We start from the raw sequence: 6832 nt of genomic DNA, 5'->3' as shown, positions 1-6832 counted from the left end.
ATGGATGCTACTAGACAAGGGGACTGATGGGCTCCGTGGGAAACTAGGTCAGTGTGTGTAAGTGTGCATGTATGTGTAAATAAATGTATACTTTCACAGTGTGTGTTTTTATTTGGGTATTTCTTTTGTTGTGGAACAACAGGTACCAGCAGGTCCGTTATTTCCCCGCATGCTGGTACTTGCTGTTCTCCAAGTACCAGCAAGTGGGGGAGGCTTGCTGGGACTTGTAGTTCCACAACAAAGGACAATATTCTTTATTTTTACACAGTTTTGGCTATCAGCCCCCATCCACCACCCAGGGATGGGGAGGTCAGCTTTGGGCTTCACCCCTGGCCCTTGGGTGCCTGGAAGGGGGGGCCCCTTGATTTCAGGGGTCCCTACTCCACCAGAGAACCCCAGCCCGGGGTAACTAGTTGGGGGTAGTGATGCTTTGGCCGCAGGGACCTATATAAAAGTGTCCCCCAGCTGCGCATCACCTCCCTGGCTAGTGGAGCCCAGTGCTGGTTTCAAAAATATGGGGGACCCGTACTTCTTTCCTCCCTGTATTTTTGGAACCAGGACTGGTCCAAGAGTCCGGTGCTGGTTGTTTAAATAAGGGGAACCCCCAATCAATTTTTTCCCTGTATTTTTGCAGCCAGGACTAGCTCAAAGAGGCCAACGCTGGTTATGCTTTTGGGGGACCTGCACGTCATTTTTTAAAATATATTTTAACACTTTCTTTACTTTCTCTTATGTCCTAGAGGATACTGGGGTCCACATTAGTACCATGGGTATAGACGGGTCCACTAGGAGCCTTGGGCACTTTAAGAAATCAATAGTGTGCACTGGCTCCACCCTCTATGCCCCTCCCACCAGACTCAGTTTAGAAAACGTGCCCGGAGAAGCCGGTTATGCTTAGGGAAGCTCCTGAAGAGTTTTCTGCATTTATTTTCTTTGTTATTTTGAGGCAGGTCTGATTGGCACCAGACTGCCTGCTTCCTGGGACTTAGGGGGGAGAACGACCCAATTTCCTAAAGAGTTATTGGTCCCGTTTCTCCGCTGACAGGACACTGAGCTCCTGAGGGAGTCATTCGCAAGCCCCACCATGGCGAGCGTACCCTCCCGCAGCACGCCGCCACCCCTAACAGAGCCAGAAGATAGAAGAGTGGTGAGTACAGCACCGGCGTTTCGGTTAGCAGATCGCCGGCAGGAATGGCGGCACAAGGGTAGGAGCGCAGCAGTGAGTACAGGTTGCGCTCCAGAGGGCTCAGCAGGACATACAGAGTAGTGTGTCCCGCTGTGAGGGGCGTGCTGAGCCATCACTGATTATCCACACTGGCTAACATGCCTAACAAGGATTTTAACCCTCTGTTAGACACAAAAATACCTCAGGCCTGTATAAAAAAAGCGGGAAGCCGAGCTCCATTAAGGGGGCGAGGCTTCACTATGAGCGGATCCAGCAGCTCTCCAGCACCATTTTCCCTCTGCAGCTTACACTGACAGGATTCACAGGGAAGCGCAGCTCCTCCACCAAGACTCCACATCTCCTCAGGGTACCAGGGGGTCTTAGAAGGGGGGGGGGGGGGGGGGGGAGTGCTGTAAGATACTAATCACTATTAAGGGACTTAGTGTGGTGACCCAGCTAAGTTTTACTTAGCTACAAGGGCGATGTGGGCTAGCTCCATCTTCTGTGTCTCCCTGCAGGCTCTGTGTGGGTTAAACTGTGTTTCACCTTCTGTGTGTGGTGTGGTGTGTGTGTGTCCCTTCACATTACCATGTCCAGGGACAGTGGCGGATTTAGGGGGGGGGGGGCACCAAGGCACGTGCCCCCCCTGTCATTTTTAGTTGATTTTTGTATTTTTATTTTTATTTTATTTTGTGCGCACGCCGCAGCCCTCGCGGTGGCTTGGGGGCGAGGGGCTGCGGGGGCGCCACTGATTTAGTGCAGACTGACATGCGGACGAGCGTCCGCATGTCAGTCTGCGGTCTCGTTTCCTCCCCTGCTGTTAGGAGGGACACGGAGGGCACAGTGCACGCCTCCCTGAGTCCCTCCTGGGTCTCCGGCGGCCGCGGGTCTCATAAAGGAAGTGCCGTTCGTGAGCACTTACTTTATTAGAGTGACCCGCGGCCGCCGGAGACCCAGGAGGGACACAGGGAGGCGTGCGCTGTGCCCTCCGTGTCCCTCCTAACAGCAGGGGAGCGGGGGGAGCGGCGGCGGCGGAGGAAGCGGGGGGGGGGGCGCACTGAGGGGGCATATCTGGCACTGGGGGGGAATATCTGGCACTGGGGGCATATTTGGCAGGGGGGGGGGAGAATATCTGGCACTGGGGACATATATGGCACTGGGGGGAATATCTGGCACTGGGGGCATATATGGCACTGGGGGGGGGATATCTGGCACTGGGGGCATATGTGGCACTGGGGGGGGAATATCTGGCACTGGGGGCATATGTGGCACTGGGGGGGAATATCTGGCACTGGGGCATATGTGGCACTGGGGGCATATATAGCACTGGGGGGGGATATCTGGCACTGGGGGCATATGTGGCACTGTCGGGGAATATCTGGCACTGGGGGCATATGTGGCACTGGGGGGGTATATGTGTACCTGGCACATGGGGGGGGCTATATTTGGCACTGGGGGCATGTGAGTACCTGGCACCGTGGGGGAATATCTGGCACTGGGGACATATGTGGCACTGGGAGCACAGCCCTAGCAACAAGGACTACCTCCTAGCAACGAGCATGACACCCAGTGCATGAAACCCCTGGCAACGAGCATGACACCCAGTGCATGAAACCCCTGGCAACGAGCATGACACCCAGTGCATGAAACCCCTGGCAACGAGCATGACACCCTGAGCATGAAAACCCCTGGCACCGTGCATGGAACCAAGAGCATGAAACCCCTGGCAACGAGCATGACACCCAGTGCATGAAACCCCTGACAACGAGCAGGTATTTGAAAAGTAATTAGAAGCCTTACTGTAGGACTTAAAGTGTAATGGGCATTACGGTGTGTGGCATAATGTATCACGGACATTGCGGTGTGTGTCATAATGTGTCACAGGCATTACGGTGTATGGTATACTATATCGCTGGCATTGTGATATGTGGTATAATGTCTCAGGGTGATTGCAGTGTGTGGCATAATGTATCACGGACATTGCGGTGTGTGACATAATGTGTCAGGCATTACGGTGTGTGGTATACTATATCACGGGCATTGTGGTATGTGGTATAATGTCTCAGGGTCATTGCAGTGTGGCATAATATATAACGGGCACTGCGGTGTGTGGCATAGGGTATAACGGGCATTGCGGTATGTGTCACAGGCATTACGGTGTATGGTATACTATATCACGGGCATTGTGGTATAATGTCTCAAGGTCATTGCAGTGTGTGGCATAATGTGTCACAGGCATTGTATGTGCTATAATGTATCGGGCATTGCAGTGTGTGGTATAATGTATCACGGACATTGCAGTGTGTGTCATAATGTGTCACAGACATTGTATGTGCTATAATGTATCAGGGGCAGTGCAGTGTGTAGCATAATGTATAACGGGCATTGCAATTCCTGTCATAATGTGTCACAGGCATTATAGTGTGTGGCATAATGTGTCGGGGGCATTACGGTGTGTGGCATAATGTGTCGTGGGGCATTACGGTGTGTGCATACTGTGTCATGTGCATTATTGTGTGTGGCATAATGTCTAAGGGCCATTGCAGTATGTGGCATAATGTATACTGGGCATTACTATAAGGAGGAAAAATGACAAATAATGTAAGGGGCATGAATCAGGATTATTTTTCTTTCCTGTGGTGGCCAACGTCTGGGCGTGCAGGTTGCAAAACTGGGGTATAAGGTAGTCTTTTCCTGCAATACCACGCCCATTCCAACGAAGCCACGCCCATTCCAACGAAGCCACGCCCCTTATGGTGCCCCCCCCCCTGTAATTTTTTTCTGGATCCGCCCCTGTCCAGGGACTGTTTCCTGCACAGCAGAGTGTCTATCCTCCCCCAGAGACTCTCTACCATGTACCCAAAATAGTACACATTCTCAGGCTAGTGTGGCAGACCCCCCATTGTTAGATTCCATTAAAGGGATGATATCTAATATTTCTACAAAATTGTCCAATAATGAGAGAGACGCAATTCTTAAGATAGTCTATGGATGAACTGCTGAATAGGGATTCAGTTCCCATACCAGCATCTCAGACCCCTGCCATTTGCCCACAAAAGCGTACTTTGGCCCAGCTCATACAGGCTGATACTGATGACGATACATCAGACCCAGAGGAGGGTGAAGTGGATGCGAGTGGGGGGATGCAGTCCTGTCACAAGGAATACAGGCCCTTATAGGAGCTATTATAGAGGTCCTGCACATTCTTGACAAGGTGGCGGAGGTAGAGGAGGAATCTTATTTTAATGTAAAAAAGAAATCCTCAGCTACTTTTCCTGCATCAAAGGAATTGAATGCTCTCTTTGAAGAAACTTGGGCTAATCCTGACAAAAAGTTTCAGATCCCTAAAAGATTAATTACATCCTTTCCCGTTCCTCTGGAAGATAGAAAGAAATGGGAAAACCCGCCGATTGTGGACACATTGGTGTCCAGGTTGTCGTGTAAGATAGTCTTACCTGTTCCTGGGGCAGCATTCTTAAAGGACACAGCTGACCGCAAGATTGAGACCACTCTCAAATCTTTATACACTGCTGCAAGGGAGGCCCAGAGATCCACTATTGCTTGTGCATGGATCACTAAAGTCAGGTAACCTAATTGACAGATTAGATTCCCTACCCGGGGGGGAGATAATTTTACTCCTACAGCATATTCAAGACTCTGCTAACTTTATGGTGAAGGCCATAAAGGAAATTGGTTTGCTGAACGCACGCACCACTGCCATGGCAGTGGCATGGCAGTGGATGCGGATGCGGATTCCAGGAAAGGTGTGGAAAGCCTGCCATTCACAGGTGAGGCCCTTTTTGGAGATGAACTAGATACGTGGATAGCCAAGGCCACGACGGGTAAGTCTACATACTGTTATGAGCCACGGCAGTGGCTCATTCCTGTTTTACATTTTGGTTATGTATTTTGTGTTATACTTCTGTCTCTGTTCCCCGTAGGTGTCATGGGGTGTCCGGTGTCCACCCTTAAGGAGGGGGTACTGTTATGAACCACAAGCAGTGGTTCATTCCTGTTCATGTATTTTATGTTATAGTTCTCTTGCAGGCCAGGATTTCCTTTGCTCTGGTTTAGAAAGACTCTTGTTGGCCGTCGGTGGTGAGTCTGTGTAATTGCAGCCTGCTTCAATGTGTTTAGCCTCACCTGTCTGTTAATTGCACCTGTCAGTTTGGAGTCATGCAGCTGCACATAATTAATCAGGGTCCCTGCTGTGATTGGAAGAAATCCTTGTTATATTCTGTCTCAGTGCATTACACAGACGCCGGTGATAGTTTCATACCCTCCAACATGACCCGCCCCACTAGGTACAAAATGCTCTGTTTCTGGACTTCCCTCTTAATTTATTATTGCCATCACCTGTGAAGAAACAGCTTTCTTATCATTTAACTAGTTCAACACAGGTGATGGAAATCATAAATTAAGAGGGAAGTCCAGAAACAGAGCATTTTGTACCTAGTGGGGCGGGTCATGTTGGAGGGTCTGTAGTTTCTGTCTATCTGCTTCCAGCCTTGAAGCATTCTGATCCAGTGTCTGATCCAGCTTCTTGCCTTGAAGCGTTCCTGTCCTGAAGTCCAGTGGCTTTGTCTGTTCCTGATCCTGATTCCATATCCTGTTCCTTGGTGTCCACTGCGGTATCCGTTCACATGGTCGACCATGTTATGGTCGACAGTCATTAGGTCAACCACTATTGGTCGACATTGACATGGTCGACATGGACACATGGTCGACACTTGAAAATGGTCGACACATGAAAAGGTCGACATGAGTTTTTTTACTTTTTTGTCTTTTGGGGAACTTTTCCATACTTTACGATCCACGTGGACTACGATTGGAACGGTAATCTGTGCCGAGCGAAGCGGTAGCGGAGTGAAGGCACCATGCCCAAAGCATGGCGAGCGAAGCGGTGCACTAATTGGGGTTCCCAGTCACTTTACGCAAAAAACGACACCAAAAAAAGTTAAAAAACTCATGTCGACCTTTTCATGTGTCGACCTTTCATGTGTCGACCATGTGTCCATGTCGATCATGTCAATGTCGACCAATAGTGGTCGACCTAATGACTGTCGAACATAACATGGTCGACCATTCATACCAGAACCATAATACACAATATGGGGTGGTGTCTATCGATGTACAGGGCGCATATAATAGGTTTTTTAAAACATTGAATACATCCCTCAAGTTACTGAGAAGGTGGTAAATCCTCCATACGAAGACTTGACGGATTTTTCTGAAATCTTCTCCCTCCTCTCATAGAATCATATAGAGATCCACGTGTTCATAAAAAACAGAAGTAAAGAGAAGATGTGTAGGACAGTTTTTCTACCAATAGACTATTTCCACAACTTAGGAAAGAAGGAGGGCGTACCCCACTCACACAGAAACAAGTGAGTGGAAACCCATAAAGGTATCTTTGCACAAATAAGGTTTGACTTGCAGGGGCGTACCCAAAACTCACACAGATGGAATGGTGGATAATCACATAAGGGTATCTTTAGTAAATTTTCAAATTTGTTGGATGCGTACCCCAACTTACACAATCAGCAGTCTGGCCACACACATAAAGGTATCTTTTGAATATTCTACCAACATGCAAGATGCGTACCACAACTCACTGGATATGGAGATGTTCGACTCCTATAATGGTATCTTTTTCCACAGATTGGA

The sequence above is a fragment of the Pseudophryne corroboree genome, chromosome 2 (genome assembly GCF_028390025.1).
Source record: "Pseudophryne corroboree isolate aPseCor3 chromosome 2, aPseCor3.hap2, whole genome shotgun sequence".
In the NCBI taxonomy this organism is placed as follows: domain Eukaryota; kingdom Metazoa; phylum Chordata; class Amphibia; order Anura; family Myobatrachidae; genus Pseudophryne; species Pseudophryne corroboree.
Note: the sequence above shows the minus strand (reverse complement) of the source record.